Source organism: Tupaia chinensis, unplaced genomic scaffold (assembly GCF_000334495.1).
Source record: "Tupaia chinensis unplaced genomic scaffold, TupChi_1.0 Scaffold148296_1, whole genome shotgun sequence".
Classification (NCBI taxonomy): Eukaryota; Metazoa; Chordata; class Mammalia; order Scandentia; family Tupaiidae; genus Tupaia; species Tupaia belangeri.
Window position 1 is genome coordinate 422,130 of NW_006208147.1, and position 19,950 is coordinate 442,079.

The window sequence follows — 19,950 nt, forward strand, 5'->3', positions numbered from 1 at the left end:
GTGTGCCCAAGGGCAGTAACACGAGGGGAGCTGAGCGAAGAGAGGGAGCAGCTATCCTAAGGACTCTATCGAGCTTTGCCAAGAGCAATGGTTTTACAGGCAATCTGGAGCAGGGACAAGAACCACATCCCCTTAAGAGATGAGTGGGTGGGGGGGGAGGGGGAAGAAACCACTGGAAAGTAGCTGGGATGTCTAGTTCACATTCTAGGAGCTCTGACTGTAGGCTTGAGCTGACAAAAGCTTCCTCTGTAACCCAGGTCTGAGTTTTCTCAGCAGCAACAGCAACCACAAATGTGGCTACAGAAATTAGGACATTGTATATTAGGCCATTTAATTATTAGTTTTTAAACTGTGAACTGCAACCCATTAGTTAATCATAAACTCAACTAGTGGGTCTCCAAAAGCATTTTTACAAATGAGAAATAGAATAGAATAAAATAGGCTAAAAAGAAAAAATTCAGAATACATTTCCTTTAGTAAAAGTAATATGAAACCTTAATTATAATCCATAGTTTGAGCATGGGTGCTCATACACCAGATTTTGATATTAAAGGTGTTTCTTGGGGCTGGCAGGTGGCATAGTGGCATGATTGCTAATGTGCTGGATTCCCACAAGGCTGACCACAGTTCAAATCTCAGTCCTGGTGGCTTGCAAATCACATTGGGTACATGTGAATGCATGCTCAAAATCCTGAGAGGAGAGTGGAGGAGAAGGGCTTGTGCGTGGTCATCTCGCTGGGGGGTGGTTTTCCACTTTCCCTCTCTCTTTCTTTGTCTCTCTCCAGTGAGTGTATGTGCCTTACGACAAAAATCTAAAAAATTAGAAAACAAAATACATTTCTTACTATGAAGCAGAGTCAAAATGGGTGAAAGCCGATGACTGAATCTCACTGCCTAGATCAATTCTTAATTTGAATAATCAAGTCCTCAGGACATTGTGTATCCAGTTTTATTTTTATGACTAAACTAACAGGAAGCAAAGTGATCTAGGACATCGACCGATATTAATTAAACCAATGTCTCCTGATTTTGGAATGACATGTTCTGGTTTTTCTGCTGCTCTTTTGGCTCATACAAATGTTTAGACTTCACTCAGGGAGAGAATTGTTTGTTCTTTACTGCTCTTTCTCATTGTTGGTGATTTATTTCTTGGAATATTCTCTGTCTCCATTTCCATATTTTTTTTTTTTTTGGAGAGGTTTTTGCTAGAGGGCACGTGCGCTCGCCAGAAAGTCAGAGACGGAGAGACAGAAAGCAAGAAATTACGCCCCAGGGGGAAGGCCATGCCACAATCCCTTCTCCTCCATTCTCCTCTCAGGATCTTGGGTACGCACGCACACCCACCCAGCGTGAGTTTAAGCCGCAGGGTCCAGGACTCAAACCACGATCAACTACATGGAAGTCCAGTGGCATAGCCATTACGCTAACTGCTGGTCCCCCCACTTCCATAATTTTGATCATTGGTTCCAACACTCTTCCTTTCAATTTGATACAAATTCTCTCTCCTTCCCTCTTTCTCTTCCTCTCTCTCTTTTTGATCAAGCTATCTCTATTCTTGAAGTGCTCAAGTGACAAGATAGTGTCCTTGGCTCTTTTCTTTCTCCCTTGGGCAGGTTAAAGACTTTCATTTTTTTTCCTTTGGTTTTAACAAGTGCTTTTTAATAATCTCCAACAAGAACACACCTTCTAAAACCTACTGACAGATGCATAGAAGGGAAAGATTCTGATTTAAAAAAAAAAAAAAAAAGGAATGAAGGGGCCAGCTGGTGCCACCAGCATGGAAGATAAGATGGCTGGATCCTATGTGGCCAACTGAGCGATTCAGAACGTGGACCCAGCTGCTTGAAAAACACAGTGGGCACATGTGTGTGGGTGCCCAAAATTCTGAGAGGAGAATGGAGGACAAGAAGAGATTGGAGCATGGCCATTTGCCCACTGTGGGGGCATGGTTTCTCACTTTCCCTCTCTCTCTCTGCTGTCTGTCTGTCTTTGGTGAGTGCACACACCCTACAACAGAAACTAAAAAAAGAGAAAGGAATGAAATATTCTTCTTGAATACACATTGTTTCTAGGGAATTACCATATGTACTGAAATAATTAAAGCACTGCTACAATGTAATTAAAATAATTAGGTTAGTACTGTAAAACCAAGAGGGTTTGAGGACCCTCCCAGGAAATCCATCTTTGGCCTGGAGCGAGCAATTGAATTCCTGGCTGGATAATACCATCAATGCCAACACAATAGATCAGGAAAGTCATCACATCTGTTTCTGATTTTCTGTGCAAAAATACATCATGACTTCCCTTACGACCCAATCATTTCAGATCTTTTAAAAGGTGCTGCTATCTCATAGGAGAGGCTAATAGAAACTGAAGTTATTTCTGACCGAGAAGTCAGTGTGAACTGCAAGCTTCCATTGGGATCACAAGATTCACTAACCCTCACCCTCACATGGTGTCAGACTCCCAACCCCAGCAAGACTTTCATCTTTGCTTTGACCTTCAGTCCTGTTTGCTGATCAAGCTTGAGCTGATCTCTCCCCATCCTGCCTGGGCCCTCTGTGGTTCTACTGTCTGTAGCTCCATGTCCTGGTGACTGTGCTAGATCCCCTCCTCTGCCACCTTTTACTATGTCTTGCTTAGGCCACGCTCTCCTCTCTCTCTCTCTCTCTCTCTCTCTTTTTCTTTTTATTTTTTGAGAGATTTTTGCTATAAGGTACATGCACTTGTCAGAGAGACAGAGAGACAGAAAATGAGAAGTCACCTCCCCAGAGGGTATGGCCGTGCTGCAATCCCTTCTTCTTCATTCTCCTCTTGGAATTTTGGGCACACATGCACATGCACCTGGTGAGAATTTTAAGTCGCCAGGTCCAGGAGTTGAACCAAGAGTTGATTACATAGGAGTCCAGTGGTGTAACCATTATACCACCTGCTGGTACCCCCAAGCTCTTCTCTCTAATAGCTCAGTGGTTTTGTTCTCTTCTCATTTCCCACCATCTTGAACCATCACTGGGACTATCTGCCCAGTAACTAGTCTTCTCTGCTCCTCTTCATTATTTTCACTAATACATAAATTTTAAATTTACTTATACAGTAAGGAACTAGCAGGTACCACAAAGTCTAAGGTACTGGATCTCATATGGCCGGCTGAGTAGTATGAGTTCCAGACCTGGAGGCTTGAAAATCACTCTGGATACATGTGTGTTTGTGCCCAAAATCTCCAGAGCAGCCTGGAGGAGAAGGCGGTGAGACTATCCCCACCCCCTTCTGGAAGGGAGTGATTTCTTATTTTGCCTCTCTCTCTCTCTGGGGAATGCATGTGCCCTATTCTTCTGGGCACTCTCTGAGTGTGTGTGTGTAAGAGGAGGTGAGGGGAGAGAGAAGAAACGGAAGTGGAGGCAAAAAGAGTGGCAGCTGATGGTTTCTTTGGGGGATGGTCAAGACTTCTTAATGTTCAGAGCATCCAGATGGCATGATGGTTAAGGCAGCTGGATCCTACATGGCTGACTGATCCAGTAGCTTGGAAAGCACACCGAGTGCGTGTGTGTATATATGTTCCAATTCCTGAGAGGATTGTGGAGGAGAAGGATCTGAGGCATGGCTATCTTCTCCAGGGTGTGATTTCTCATTTTTCCTCTTTCTCTACCTCTTAGTCTCTCTCTGGTGAGCATATTCTCCTTTTTGTAAATTAAAAAAATATGTACTAAAGGTCATTGTGTGGATGACTGCACAAGTCTGTGAAAATGCTAAAAAAAATGGAATTGTGTGCTTTAAATGAGTAAATTATATGACATGTGAATTATATCTCAATAAAGCTGTCTTTTGAAAAAGTGTACCCCAGAAAAAAAATGTACCCCAGGAACCACCACCAAAATCAAGATAGAGAATCTTTTCATTTCCTCCCAAAGTCCTGCCTCTTGTTTGAAGGTTCACCTCACTTACCTGAGTCACATGCTGGTCCCTATAGTCGATATTTTAAAATGTCCAAAATCCAGGGGCTAGAAGTAGTTAAGGGACTGGACCCCCACATAGCTGACTGTGGTTCAAGTTCCAGACCCAGCAGCTTGAAACTCACACTTGGCACATATGTACGTGTGCCCAGAATCCTGAGAGGAGAATGGAGGAGAAGGGATTGTGGAGTGGCCATCCCCATGTGGGGTGATTTCTCATTTTCTGTCTGACTCTCTCTCTCTGTCTGTCTCTCCAGTGAGTACACATGGTCTATAGCAAAAATCTATTAAAAAAATAAAGTCCAAAATTCAGACAAGTAGTCCTGGCTGGGTAATGCAGCTAAAATTCAGCTATCATGCTGGCAGTGGACTTTCACTTTTCTATAGGAAGAGAACTGAGTCCAGTACCTAAGGCTCATGATGCCTAAATGCTTGTGTGGAAGCAGAGCTGCCTGGAATAAGAGAGCAGAGGGGCAGGAGCCTCTAACCCATGTTCTCGAGCAAAGTTCAAGCCATTAAAACATTTGGCTACTCCTTTTCTCAAGGTCCCTTAGACACCTTGACTAGATGAGATTTCCGCATGTGCTACTTTCCTGGGCAGTACACTCTCACTAATCTTTGGCTTGAGTCAGGCACCTTCCTTGCCTCTGATGTCTATCATCTCTGACGTTCCACAATACAGGTTCACATTGCATCCCCATAGGATGGCATCCTTGTTTAGAGTCATCCATCATAGTGCTGCACTCCCTTGTGTTTCTGGCTTAGATTATTTTCTTCAGTTTATTCTTAGGGACTTCAGTAAATGAAAAGAAGCCTCCTGTGGGTGACCAAGAATTCCAGCTTCTGCACCTTGAAAAAGTGGCTGGGACATATCCAGAACAGATATTCTTAGGGGCCACCACTCAACTATCCTAAGAAGCAGGAGCCTGGGTAGGTGTTTTCAAGAATAGTCATTTTTATTTATGGACTGCTGACTAGGACTAGGTATCTGGGGCTTACAAGCACTCTTTCACATACTCTTCATAATAATCTTTTTAGTATAATACTATTTTTCTTACCTTATTGATGAGGATTAAGGCTTAGAAAGTGTAAATAAAGAGGACCAACCCTATTGCCTAGTGGTTAAAGGAGCCAGATCCCATAAGGCCTGAATCTCAACAGGATGGGGAAATGGAGGAGAAAGTATTGTGGTGTGATCATACTTCACTGGGGGGGAGGGGTGCTTTCTCTCGATCTCTCTCTCTCTCTCTCTCTGGTGAGCATAAGTGCTTTAGGCAACAAAAAAAGGAAAGAAAAGAATAAAGAATGAGAATTGAATGGGGTCTGGACCTTTATCCATTCTGACTAGTCCTTATAAGAAGAGAAAATTTAGACACGGGGAGACTCACCAGAGACATACACACACAGAAGAAGACCACATGAGGGCACAGCAAGAAGGTGGCCCTCTGCAAGCCAAAGAATGGGGCCTCAGGAAAAACCAGGCTTGCTGATTCTTTGATCTCGGACATCTAGCATCCAGAACTGTGACGCTGTAAATATCAGCTGTTGAAGCCACAACAGTCTGTGGTACTTTGGCAGCCCAAGCTGACTTACATGTTCCATTGCCACCACCCAGCTCTGCCCCCAAGTCTACCCAAAAGGAAAACAAATCATGTAATAGGAAAATAAAGAAATGATATTTTTGTGAACTTGTTAAATTACTTAGAAAACACTTTTTTTAAAAGAAAGAGAGATTTTGATATAAGGCGAGAGTGCTCACCAGAGAGACAGAAAGCCATAAATCACCCCCTAGCAGGGATGGCCACACCACAATTCCTTCTCCATTTTCTTATTGGGATCTTGGGCATGCATGCACATGTACCCGGCTTGAGTTTTAAGTTGTTGGGTCTGGGTCTTGAACCACAGTCAACTGCACGAGAGTCCAGCAATGTAGCCATTATGCCATCTACTAGTCCCAGAAAACACTTTAAAATATATATCTATATATATATAATTTTTTTAAATTTCATTCTCATGAGTCTTCAATTTTGACTAGAGGGAGACAGACAGAGAGAAAGGGACAGTGAGAAAGCAAGACTCCAGGTCTGGGACTCCCACATGGCTGACCACCTCAAGCACCATGCCACCTTCAGGCCCCAAAAAGCACTTTTTAAAAAGAACTTTAAGACAATTTTACCTATATATAGTCTACCTTCATTTATCTCATCACTGAAGACAAAGGAAGAAAATCTTGACTTAGTTGACTTGATATATTCAAAAACTAAACCATCTTAAACTGTATTTCTTTAACAGTTCTATCAGATGCTCTATTAAAAATTAAATTAGCACAAATTATTTCAGACTGATGAAGAACATCATATTTTAATTTCAGTCAGTCTTAGAAAACTCTAATTTCAGGGACCAGTAGTTAGCATAATGGCTATGTCGCTGAACTCCCGTGTAGTCGACCGCAGTTCAAGTCCTGAGCCTGGTGGTTTAAACTCACACTGGGCACATGTGCGTGTGTGCCCAAGATCCCAAGAGAATGGAGGAGAAGGGATTGCGGCGTGACCATTTGGCCTGGGGGGTGATTTCTCGCTTTCTATCTCTCTGTCTCTCTCTGTCTTTCTGGTGAGCACACATGCCCTATAGGAAAAACCTCTCAAAAAAACCAAAAAAACCCTCTAATTTCAGAGTCACGTGGTGGCTCAGTGGTAACACAACTGGACCCACATGAGGAAGGTCCTGAATTCCTGCCCTGGGACCTTGCTGAGCACACTGAGCACACATGTGCCTGTGATCCAGGCTGGCTGAGACTCGGGCTGCATCATGGCATGAGGACTCTGTGGGGTTTGCATGTCTCTCTCTCTTTCCAGCTCTCCCTCTGTCTCTGTCTTTCACTTTCGTGGAATAAAGAAATACATAAACTTTAGTCACGTTTTCCCAGTGAAAAATGCACCTGAAATTAACTCCAGAAGTTATTTCCTTACAACTGGTACTTGAATGTATGTTGTTCTCCAGAGTCCGTAGTTATATTTTGAACATTAAATTGAAAAGCATGGGCCAGGTGGTGGTGTGATGCTTAAGGAGGCTGGACCCCACATGGCTGATTACGGAGTTTGAATTCTGGATCCGGCTACTTGAAAAACACACTGAGTGCATATGGGATCGTGCCTAAAATCCTGAGAAGAGACTAGAGGAGATGGGATTGCAGTGTGGCCATCACCCCTGGATGTCATTTCTCATCTCCTTTCTCTCTCTCTTTCTTCTCTCTCTCTCCAACAAGTGCACATGCCTTATAGCAATTAAAAAAAAAAATTAAAAAAAAAACAAAACTAAAAGCAGATATGAGAAATTTCCTCATGAATATTTCTAAACAGGGACATTGTCTGAAAGGAAATGGGACAAATGTGGCCAGTCTTGGTTGGGGCTGTCCTTTGCCTTTGTTCAGGCCGGAGCCCTGCCCCTCCTTACTGTAAGTAGGACAAGTTGGTGCCTTAGCCGGTCGCCTCGTTCAGCTGAATTGGACAGAACAAAACCACTGCTCCGACTGGGAACACGGAGCCTGGACACTGTGTGCTACCAACAGCACATTTCCGTTTGGTGTCCATGGAACTTCGTGCCAAGTCTTCAGCAGTTGCAGCCGATCAATCGCAGTTTCCTAATGTTCGCAACTTCCTTTTGCAATTATTTCATTCATCCCGAGGCCTTTCTGACAAGTATTAGGATCAAGGCCAAACAGCATCTTAACATCTGAAAAGAGGCGTTTTGGAGCCCTCACTCCTTCCCCACAGACTAACCTGCCCACCGTTCTGCTTACCAAAGCCGGAAAGCGGGACCTTGGCTCGGGAGGGTTTTTCGGGTTAGTCACAGCCACGCCTCCTTTTCTGAGTTCTGAGTCGGGAGCTGAGAGCAGAGAATGTGCGGATTCAGCACAAGGCTCCCTGGAGACACGCGGGTGTAAAAAGGGAATGAATATTTGGATGGAGCATGTCAAGTCAATGGAAGTGGCAGGAGCATGTCTGAAGGATTCGCAGGGCGATGGCGTTTAGAACAGCCTGGGCAGGAAAGCAGGTCATCCGCCGTGCAGAGAGGCCGCTGTTTCTCTTCTTTGAAATCTACTACCCTTCCCAAAAAAATCCCCGCTAGTGGTTAAGAATTACAAAATGCTAAGTAACGTGACTGAGTGCATAAAAAAACTTGAAGTAAAACAAAACAAAAAAGCAAGAAACAAACCAATCTGGAACCCATTATCCAAGATCCATTATGTATACTATATATATTCTTGTGAGACACATTTAACAGCACAAGTAACTAGTAACTATTTTTATGTATAACTATTTTGAGCATATTAAACTATTAATGATTTGTTAAAAAAAGAATTACAAAATGTGCGCCTATGATAAAATTTGCTATTTTTAAAAAGCCTCTTTTTCCTCTTTATTTCCAAAAAAAAGTGTTCTATGCTCCTTCCTCCTTCCTTTTCCTCTTTCTTCAGCCCCTCCTCTCTCTCTCTTCCTCCTTATTCAATAAAATGTTATTTCTAGTAAAAATTCTAGAGATATATAGGGCCGGCCAGTGGCATGGTGGTTAAGGGCGCTAGATGCCACATGGTGACTTTATGGTTCTAGTCCCAGACCTGGAGGCTTGAGAAACATGCTTGGTGCATGTACATGCATGACTACAATCCTGAAAGGAGATGGAATTCTGGCATGGTCATCAATCTAGGTTGTTTTCTCTCTCTCTCTCTCCTTCTCTCTGTCTCTCTGGCAAGTGCTCTATAGCAAAAATACAAAAGTAATAATAATAATAAAATCAAGAAGCATCAGAAGAAATTCTAGAGACCAGCTCATGGTGTGGTGGTGGTTAAGATAGCTGGATCCCACGTAGACAGCTGTGCAGTTCACATCTCAGATCTGGCTGCTTGAGAAACATACCATGTGCAGGTGTGCGTGCAATCCTAAAATCCCAAGAGAATGGAGAAGAAGGGATTGCAGCATGGCCATGTGGCCAAAGTGATTTCTCACTTTCTCTGTCTCTAGCACATGCAAACATCCCATAGCAAAACTGAAAAAAATAAATAAAAGTAAGAGAGTTAATTTTTTTTTTAAAGTACACAGGTCTAAATTATACATTATACCATTAAAAAAAAAAAAAAAGAAATCCTAGGGAACCAGCAGTTAGCGTAATGGCTATGTCGCTGGACTCCCATGTAGTCGACCACGGTTCGTGTCCCGGACCTGGTGGCTTAAAACTCACTCTGGGCGCATGTGCATGCATGCCCAAGATCCCAAGAGGAGAATGGAGGAGAAGGGATTGCAGCGTGACCATCCCCCCTGGGGGGTGATTTCTCGCTTTCTGTCCCTATGTCTCTCTCTGTCTGTCTGGCGAGCACATGCGCCCTATAGCAAAAATCTCTAAAACAAAGAAAAAAAAAGAAATCCTGAGACCAGCAGAAGGCATAGAAGGCATAATGGTTATGTCACTGGACTCCCACATAGCTAATCATGGTTCGAGTCCCAGACCCAGTGGCTTCAAACTCATGTCTGGTACATATGCATACATGTCCCAGATCCTGAGAGGAGAGTGGAGAAGGGATTGCAGCATGGCCATCCCCCTGGATGATAATTTTTTGTTTTCTATCTCTCTGTCTCTTTGTTTCTACAGTGAGTGCATGAGCCCAGAGAAAGAATCTCTCTTAAAAAAAAATTCCTGGAGGCTGGCAGGTGGTATAGTGGTTAAGGCACTGGATTCCCACATGGCCTACTGCTGTTTAAGTCCCAGACCTGTAGCTTGATTTCTCGCTCTCACTCTCTCTCTGTCACTGTCTAGTCAAATTCAAAAATAGTAATAAATAAAATGAAATCATTCTTTAAAAAAAAATCCTAACAGGAGAGATAAAGAGAGAAGGGATTGTGGCATGACCATTCCCCTTAGGGAGGGAGGGTTGCTTTCTTCTCTCTTCCCCTCTGTCTCTTTATCTCTCTCTGGTACACATACCCACTAGCAAATTAAAAAATAATAATAAAAATAAATAAATTCTGTAATGCAGAAGGATCATATAGAAGGATTATTCTGCTTTTTATTTTTATTTATTTATTTAAATGTATTTATTTAATTTTATTTATTCATTCATTTATTTTTAGTTTGACCAGAGAGAGACACAGAGAGAAAAAGAGGGAAAGTGAGAAAGCAAGCCGCCAGGTCCGGGACTTGAATCATGGTCAGCTATGTGGGAATGTCCAACACCTCAAGCACCATGCCACCTGCTGGTTCAGTTCCACGTTTTTTTCACTCTGTCCCTGCTTAGGCTAGGCACAATGAAAACACTCTCGTTCAAAGTATTTCTAATTCTAAATTGTGGGGCACAAATGAGTTGATTGTTTTGCCTGCAGCATCTACTTGGAAGCCAGAAGTCCAAGATCAGGGTGTCAGGGGGGTGGTTTGGTTTCTGGTGATGCCTCTCCACCTGCCTTACAGTCGGCCACCTTGTTATCATGCGCTCGTGTGAAAGTGGCCTTTCTCCTGTGCAGGAGAGGATAGGAAGAGCTCCCTGGTGTCTCTTCTTATAAGGACCCCCAGTTCTATCAGATTAAGGTCCACCTCTTGTAACCTCCCTCATTTAAACTTAATTACCTCCTTACGAGCTCTATCTTCAAATATAGTCAAATGAAGGCTGAGATTTCAACATATGAATTGGAGGTAGGGATGAGGGTAGGATGCAATTCAGTCTATATCACTTAGCTATATTTATAATTATCTTTAAGAGAGTTTTTTTGCTATAGGGTGCGTGCACTTGCCAGTGAGACAGAGACAGAGAGAGATATAAAGCTGGAAATCAATCCTCAGAGGGGATGGCCACACAGCAATCCCTTCTCCTCTATTCTCCTCTTAGGATCTTGGGCACACATGCACACATGCCTGGTGTGAGTTTTAAGCCACCAGGTCTGAAACTCGAACTGCAGTCGACTACATGGGAGTCCAGCAACATAACCATTACACCATCTGCTAGTCCCAATTTCTAACTATCTTAATAAAATAATAATATTGGCTACTGTTTAAATGCCTACTATGTGTTAGGCAAAGTACAGCATGCTTTAGGCATATTATTTATAGTCCTCAGAAAAACTTCAAGAGGCAGGCATCAGTACTCCCCGGGTGATATTAAAAATACTTGGGAGAGAGTGTGGTTTAGCATTGACCGTTCAGAATGTACACTGGCCATAAGCAACCAGAGTGACTACTGCTCCAGTACATTCAGGCTGAAGATGAGCCACAGATAATCCGTTTGCTCAGGTAAAGATGAGATCTAGAGCGATTACCTGAACCGCACAAGCTACACAGCAGGCAGATGGAACAAGAGCAGTCATGGAAGTCAAGGAAGCCATGTCTGTCTGACCTCACAGCATTTTGCCTCTCTGCCACGTTGCCAGGAGTTGCTTACTGGAAGTCTCTATCTTCCTCTTCCTTGGTGAGCCTTTGAGTGTTTTCCATCACAGCTGCTATTCAGTTGTAGCTCTTGCCATGGAAGAGGCTGCCCGGTATCAAGGTCAGTTTGGTCCCTGGCTCCTGTCCAAGCCAGCCAGACCCTGGGGGTAGAGTTGTCTTCACTAACCACATTGGCTTATGGCTGAAGCAATCACAGGGTTTCTTTATCTCGGTCTTTGTGTTGGGTCCAAGGTGTCTTTTTCCAAAACATACATGTGAGTTTCTGGGGTCCTAAGCTTCCTTCCATGAACTCGATCTCCATCATCTGTCTAGATCAGGTATGTTCTCACTCTTTTCATCACAGAGATGACATGTTTGCTTTCATTCCCCTTTCTGATCCCATCTTGGGGCTTTAGGTTTTGACAGGCAGTTAGCTAGGAATGAGTGGGCAACCCCAAGCTAATAGCAAAAGCACACCTGCCACATCGATCACAGATCAGGAGTTACAACCAGACCCTCTGCAGACTCCTTCTTAGATCCCCTTTTCATTCTTTAGTAACTGAGGAAGACAATAGGGGCAGTTGTAAAATTTCCCTCTCATCGTTCTTCATAAGTACACAAGATCTAATAGGACGTGTTGTCCAACATCCTGGTTTCCACTAGGGCGATGAAAATAAGGATGCTCCTATCACCAAGGTTCACACTGGGCATGCGCAGTTAAGGAATCAAATTCCTGAAAATTGTCACCTGTGAGAGCGATGTGCAAGCGCAGGAGAAAGTCCATGAATTCAAAGAACATAGATACTATGACAGACCTCTCACTGTTGAATATTTATTATCACCTCTAGTAATAAAAATAACACCGAACCAGTTCCAAACACAGTTGCTACCTAGCAATCTGCCTGCCCAAAAGTCATTTGGGTGTCCTTCTTTTCTAGAATCCTTTTTTCCTGTTAAATATTCTTTTCTACCTACTTTTATCACAGTTGTGGCTTTATTTCACAGCTCAGGGCAGGTCTCTACTTTTAGAGATCTGGACCTAAAGAACCAAGGATTTTACACAATATGGCTCAGCACTCGCCCATCCTTTGACAAGGCCGTAGCCTGGTTTTCCGTTCCCAAGAGCCCAAACACCAAGTACAGTGCATTCTGGATGCTCCCTCTCCAGGCTAAATCCTTCCTTTGAGCTGCTCTTGCCTCAACAGCTAATGCTTCCTTCACAGGTCTTTACCCTTATCCCAAATAGGTCCCTCCTCCCCTGTTCTAAGCACTCCTCGTCCTTTTTTTTCTTTCTTTCTTTATCTCCTGCTTTTGCGTTCCCCCTTTCTCCTTCTCCTTTTTCTTTTCCTTCTGATTTCGGGCAATGTTAGCACATACCCAAATGAGCTGTCTTCATTCCTGATGCTGAGGGCTCAGAAGCATTCCCGTCTGCTGGGCTGTCCGGGCACAATGTAACTGTGGGACATCATATGAATCTCTTCATTTGTCAGTCAGTTAGTGATACCTACTTACAAGCAACCTGGAATTAAGCCAAGTTGAGGGCACCTGCATTAGAGATGAAAAGGCCACCTTGCTCATCCCAAACTTTGCTACACTATCCCAGAATGCCACCTTGTTCAGAGGGGAAAGGAAATGCTCTGTGATTGGTGGATTTTCTAGCACATTCAACTTTTACCTGGACGTAGACTTCATTTCTTCAAGAGTCCATTGTGCTTGGCACTGTTTGGGCCTATCTCCTGCTGTCCTCACTGTCACTAGAGCAAACATTTGCAGCAAGCAGTACTTCTCTGTGAGGGTAAATCCAAAGAATTCTTAGCATTCAGATAAATGAAACACCATTATTTTTTAGCTGCCCTTCGATATGCACTAGATGTTGTGTTTTATTTTGGGGGTTAGGGGTAAAGTGCAAACTCCAGGCACTCCTTGACAGGAGCTTGTAATGACAAACTGCCTCTTGAAAATGAGCCTTCTGCTCTGAAAATATCCCCTCATGGCCCCACAGGGCTTGCTCTGAGGGTGATGTCCTGGTCACTTTTCTTTTGCACCATAAATGAAATGACAGTGAAGACATTGGCCTTGCCATATTGGAAAACTGCCTACGATGTTTCCTGGAACTGTGGACGATTCCAGAAGACTTGGTAGTGACAAGCCAAAATACACACAGAGGGACATGCTCTGCATCCTCAAGCCTGGGAGCTGCTCTGGGGAGAGACCTATTTCCCACATTCGTACTGCAGTAGTCGATGCCCAGAGATGAAGGGACACCCAGAAGAGGCAGTAAAGATCCTGAACCGGAAAACAGAGAAGTAGTTTGAGGATGGCCAAGAGCTGCTGTGCATTCTTTTATCACTCAGCAAATACCGAGAGCCGCCACCATGCCAGGCACTTGTGCTGGGTGTGAGTGTCTGGCAGTGGAGGAATCAGACCTGAGCCCTGGCCATAGGGAGCTGAAGTCCCCGTGAGGCCCCTGGCTTCTTTTAGTGGGCCGACACCCAGTGGCGTAAGCCCGCCAAGCTTAGAGAGGCAATGAGCCACTCGGAAAAACCCAGTCATCGGGCTTGGAGCTTCTGCTGCTGCCCCACAGCAGGTGAACCTCAGCTTTTGAAAACTTAGTTTTCTTAGCTTTCTTTGGTTAGGGAAATATTTATCTTACATGACAAAGCTCAAAACAGGAGCCCAACAAGCAGGCCCTATATCTAACATTAAAGGAAAGACTGCCTAGGGTCCATGCTTCAGAGATCATTTTCAAGAATGTTTAATCTTGTTAGGACAGATTTCTGTGACTGTTGCCAGGATCTCTGAACCCTCAGCAAATAAATGTGGAGGACATTTGTTCAAGTTAATGCAACGTCAAATAAATGTTAAAGGGTCACCGTCTTTCCCCCAACCTCCCTCCTCCCCAAAAATAATCCTTCCTGCAGCTTATCTTCTTTGGCTCCAGGAAGCATAGGCTCCCCATTAAGTCTTTACTCCTTTTGAACTTAATGCCATCTGCCTTCAGCAAAGAATCGTCCTGAAATTGCCTTTGAAAGGAATTATTTGAAAGTCTTAAAAGCCAGCATTTCTTGGTCTTGTTAAAAGAAAAAAAAAAAAAAGCTCTAGTCATTCAATGAGTAACTTTCTGCCTATTTATTACTACCATTTATTCACTTTAAAGTCTTAATTCCTAAAGACAGGAAGGCCTAGGCTCAGAAAGATGATTAATGACTTATTTTAACTCCAGTGATTAAAATACGGTCAACTTCTTTTTCTGAGTGGCAATTAGAAACATAATTCCTCCTTTCTTTTATGTCTGGTATTCCAATTTTCTAGACAATATTTCATGAAAAGAGGTAGGTTGGTATCCTTTTTGGTTCTATAAAAATCCAAGCCTGGGGCCAGCAGATGGCATAGCATTTATGTCACTGGCCTCCCACATGACCGACAGTGATTCAGGTCCTGGACCTGGTGGCTTGAAAATCATGCCAGAGGACCACCAGGTGGCGTGGTGGTTAAGGCACTGGATAGACACTCCCACAGGACCAACCACGGTTTGAGTCCCAGACTTTGTGACTTGCTTTCTCACTTTCCCTCTCTCTGTATCTTTCTCTGGTCAAATGAAAATAAATGAATAAATAAATAAAATTAAGTAAATAATTCTTTAAAAAAGAAAAAAGAAAAAAAATCATGCCAGGTACATATGCATGTAGGCCTAAGATCCCAGGAGGAAAAAGGAGGAGAAGCAATTGCGGTATGGCCATCCCCCTCTCCCAACAGGACATGATCACACCACAATCCCTTCTCCATTTTTCCATCCTTTCAGGATTTGGAACACATGTACACATATGCCTAGCATGTTTCTCCAGCTGCCAGGTCTGGGATTTGAACCATGTTGTAAGCCATGGGATCTAGCCATGCGGGATCTAGTTCCCTCTTGAAGCTGTTGGCGAATTGCTGTCTATGAAAAATTCTCTGCCACTCACTTCAGGGTTTCCCTGTCCAAATATGGACGAACATTTTGCTATACCTTAAAGTTTGAGGATTCATTCATTAAAATATTGCTTCATTCTACTGCACAATGTTGCTAATATAATTGGGGAAATCATGTCACTATGATAAATGATTGAGTTCCTAACAGGGAGAAGATTCTTTATAATAGCAGTCCCCAACCTTTTTGGCACCAGGGACCAGTTTCATGGAAGACAATTTCTCCTCAAACGGGATGGGATCAGGGGATTGAGTAAGAAGAGGGGAAATAGTTTCAGGATGACTCAAGTACATTACATTTATGGTGCATTTTACTATTTCTATTATTATTTCATTTAATATGTAATGAAATAAGTATTCAACTCAACATAATTCAGAATCAGTATGAATCCTGAGCTTGTTTTCTTGAAATTAGATGTCTGTTTTTTTAGTTATTTGGGATAGGGTCAGCTTGTGGGTTTACCAAAACTATGACTCAGAGAAGTGTGCAGTGCAGGAAAGAGGCACAGATGGAAGTGGCAAATAAAATAATTTTAGGCCACACATGGACTAAAATGAGTGTCAGATTCTGACTTAAAAGCTGTCACCAGATGCAGCTGTATGACTGAAGTACATCAGCTCACTTGCCACTGAAAAGCCTGCACCAGACACAGCTTTATTTTCACTTGTCCCTCATGATAGGGTTTTGATATGTGTCTGTAAACAATTGTTTTATTTTGGTCTCTCTGCAGTCAAGCTTCTCTCCTGATGTTAATCAGTATTTGCTATTGCTCCCCAGCACTAGTATCACTGCCTCAGCTCCACCTCGGATCATCAGCTGTTGGATTCTCATAAGGAGCACACAACCTAGATCCCTCACATGCACAGTTCACAATAGGGTTCCTGCTTCTATGAGAATCTAATGCTGCTTGCTGAACCAACAGGAGGTGGAGCTTAGACATTAATGTGAGCTATGGGGAATGGTTGTAAATGAGATGAAGCTTCCCGTGCTCTCTGCTCACCTCCTACTATGTGGCCTGGTCTGTGGCCCCAGGGGTCAGGGACCCCTGCCTTATAAGACTTATAAGTTGTTACTTATGTGCAATTTGTGACTATTTTCCTGAGGTTGTTTGTTTATTTGTTTTTAATTTTGCTCTAGGGTGTGGGGGCTTCCTGGAGAAAGACAGACCAAGAAAGAGAAAGTAAGAAATCACCCCCAGAGGGGATGGCCACCCTGCAATCCCTTCTCCTCCAGTCTTTTGTCAGGGTTTTGTGTTTTCAGGCTGCCACATTCAGTACTTGAACCACACAGTCAGTCATGTGGGCTCAGGTCACCTTAACCTCCATGCCACTGGCTGACTCAAAGGTTATTTTTATTATTTATTATTTTTTTTGTAGAGGTTTTTGCTATAGAGCATGTGTGCTCGCTAGACAAAGAGAGACAGAGAGACAGAAAGAGAGAAATTGCCCCTTAGAGGGGATGGCCACCCTGCAATCCCTTCTCTTCCATTCTCCTCTCAGGGTCTTGGGCACACATGCACATGCGCCCAGTGTGAGTTTAAGTCACTGGGTCCGGGACTCAAACCACAGTCAACTACATGGGAGTCCAGTGACATCGCCATTATGCTAACTGCTGGTCCCAAAGATTATTTTTTTTTTTAGTGAGAGAGAGAGAGTCCCCCTAACACTACATTCGCTTTTCCCCAGCCTTCCAGCTTGTCAGGATCCTAGAGGCACCCCTCCTATCACTGCATATCTTTAAACTATCCCAGGGATCAGAACCTGTGGTAGGCCATATGGCTCCCAGTCTTACAGAGCACTTGTGTTACCACTGCCCCATTGTAGCTGGGCCCTTTCTTAAAGGGTGTTTTGTTTTGTTTTGTTTTGTTTTGTTTTGTTTTGTTTTGTTCTGCATTAACTAAAGAGAAAGTAGTTATTTTCATCACTCAAAAAAATGGTTATGGCTCTTCATTAGTCCTTCCCAACATGGTGCAGTCTATTGTTAACATCACGGAGCTGAACCTCCCACAGCTGGAAATACTCAAGAACCAGCTGGACCAGGAAGTGGAGTTCTTGTCCACGTCCATTGACCAGCTCAAGGTGGTACAGAGCAAGTATGTGGAAGCCAGGGACTGTCTGAATGTGCTGAACAAGAGCAATGAGGGGAAAGAATTACTCGTCCCATTGACGAGTTCTATGTATGTCCCTGGGAAGTTGCATGATGTGGAACATGTGCTCATTGATGTGGGAACTGGCTACTATGTAGAGAAGACAGCTGAAGATGCCAAGGACTTCTTCAAGAGAAAGATAGATTTTCTCACCAAGCAAATGGAGAAAATCCAGCCAGCTCTACAAGAGAAGCATGCCATGAAACAGGCTGTCATGGAAATGATGAGCCAGAAAATTCAGCAGCTCACAGCCTTGGGGGCAGCTCAGGCTACTGCCAAGGTCTGAGAGTTTGTTGCCCAAATGAGGCAGAAGGACCCTGCTTGGTGGCCTGGGACTCTGTGGGCTGGGCTGCCGGTGTCAGGGAAGGGAAGGGTCTTGTGTATAATGCTAATAAATGTGCCAGCTGGGGGATAAAAAAGGTTATGAAGTTTGTTTAAGGAGAAATAATAAATATTTTCTTAAATGTTATATCTTTAAGGGCACAGACATCCTGGTTATGAAGAATCCAACTTGAAAATCAGGTTTTGCGCCCACCCCCCCAAAAAACAAATTGACTTTGGACTGCTTTCTCATCCTGGTGAGAGTTATGGATAGGGAGGAGAGAGGATGAGAGAAGAGCAGAGAGGAGATGCCTGAGCAGATTCCAGTAGAGGCATGAAATACAAACTGAAAAATTCTCATTGTATTGTAGAAAAAATATGGCATTATTATTTGTTGGACCAAACATAAATAAACATATATTCTTGCTGCATATAAAAGAATAAATCACAGCAATTCCCAAATTAATTTTATTGTAATAGGCATTTTCCATTTAAGCCATAAACAATTCTTTTTTTTTTAATCATTTTTCAGGGACAGAAGGTGGCATAGTAGTAAAATGCGATACTCTGCAAGACAGGCCAGGAGGGAAGGTTGCCAGTTTGTATCCGGAGACCTCCCTGAGCATCCGGGCACACGTATGTGCCTATGATCCTGGCTCACTGAAGCTGTGGTGGGTCATGGCACCAGCACCCTGCCATGGGATACTGTGTCTTTCTTGAAATAAATAATTTTTTAATTGTGTATTTTCTTAGAACCCTAGAAAGTTAAGGTAGCATAAATACATTAACTAAGATGAGAAAATGAGGTTACTATTATTTTAAAAATTATCTTTGGATAAACTCCATATTATTTTGCCTGGAAAACCAAGTTGGTGTTTTTAATAGAAGGTTGATTTTTTGTAATATAAAGAACTAAGATTATTTTATGCCACTAGGTAAACATTAAGGAACATTGTTGTACTATGCAAATAGGAAAAAGCTCTAGGATATTTTTGGCTTGTTTTTATTTCAGAAATTGGGTGTTTGGGTCTAGTCAGATGGTGAGGTGGTTAAGGAGACTGGATCCCACATGGCCAACTGTGTGGTTCAAGTCCCTAACCTGGCAGCTTGAAAAACATGTCAGGCACGTGTGCATGTGCGCCCAAAATTCCAAAGGGAGAATGGAGAGAAGGGATTGTGGCATGGTCATCCCCCAGAGGATGGGGCAGGGGGTACTTTCTCACTTTCTCTCTCTCGCTTCTCTCTCTGTCTCTCTCCAGTGAGCATATGCACCCTATAGCAAAAAAAAATTTTTTTAAATGGCCAACTGGCATTTATCTTAGCTATAGTTAAGAATTCGAGTAAGTTGACTAATTGAAACTCCTCTTTAGAAATAATGACAAGAAATCAGTCATCAGTATGCCATGTCTAGCCATTTAATTTTTTCTATGCATGACTACCCATTTTGAAGGAGAGAAATAGAAAGGGAATTCAGTTTGTATTAAGACCATTTGTTCCAGAAACTATAACTTCTTTGCAAGACTGTCTTCTGACTAACTGGAGGTCTACATCTACCAGACTACCTCCCCCCCTTTAGATTTCTTATCCATTTTCTAAAAAAATATATCTTTATTACTTTATGAGCTTAAAAAATTATGTTAACTATAAAAGATGCAGATAAGTAAAACAAAAAGTTAAAATATCTTTACTCCTCCCAAAGTAATCACTGTTGAGTTTGATACATATTTTTCTTCTAGTTTTTTTTTCCCTAAGAATAATAAAAATCATTCTTCTTTCTTCTAATTTGGCTATTGGACAAGTGCAATTACTGGAGAGAGACAGAGAGATAGAGAGAGGGAAAATGAGAAAGCACTGGTCCCCTCCATGGGAAATGTCATGCCACAATCCCTTCTCTCCCATCTTGTCTTTCTTTCAGAACTTTGGACACACAAGCACACATACCCAGCCTTTTTTTCAAGCTACAGGGTCTGGGACTCAAACTACCCGGTTGGCCATGTGGTATCCAGTGGCCTTAACCACCGGGCTCCTAAAATCATATTTTGAAAAGTAATATAATAAATGGTATTATAACTGTTAATAAAAAATCCGCATGCTGGTTTTATAATGTTATCTTTCCATTTATTATTTTTTTCATGCCAACCTTCTCTGGAATATATGTC

General features: G+C 42.8%; 1 pseudogene; it reads left to right on the forward strand.

Moving 5' to 3' along the window:
- The first annotated feature begins 17,285 nt into the window (after window positions 1-17,285).
- LOC102498788 (prefoldin subunit 5 pseudogene) lies at window positions 17,286-17,756 on the forward strand (annotated as a pseudogene).
- The last annotated feature ends 2,194 nt before the right edge of the window (window positions 17,757-19,950 follow it).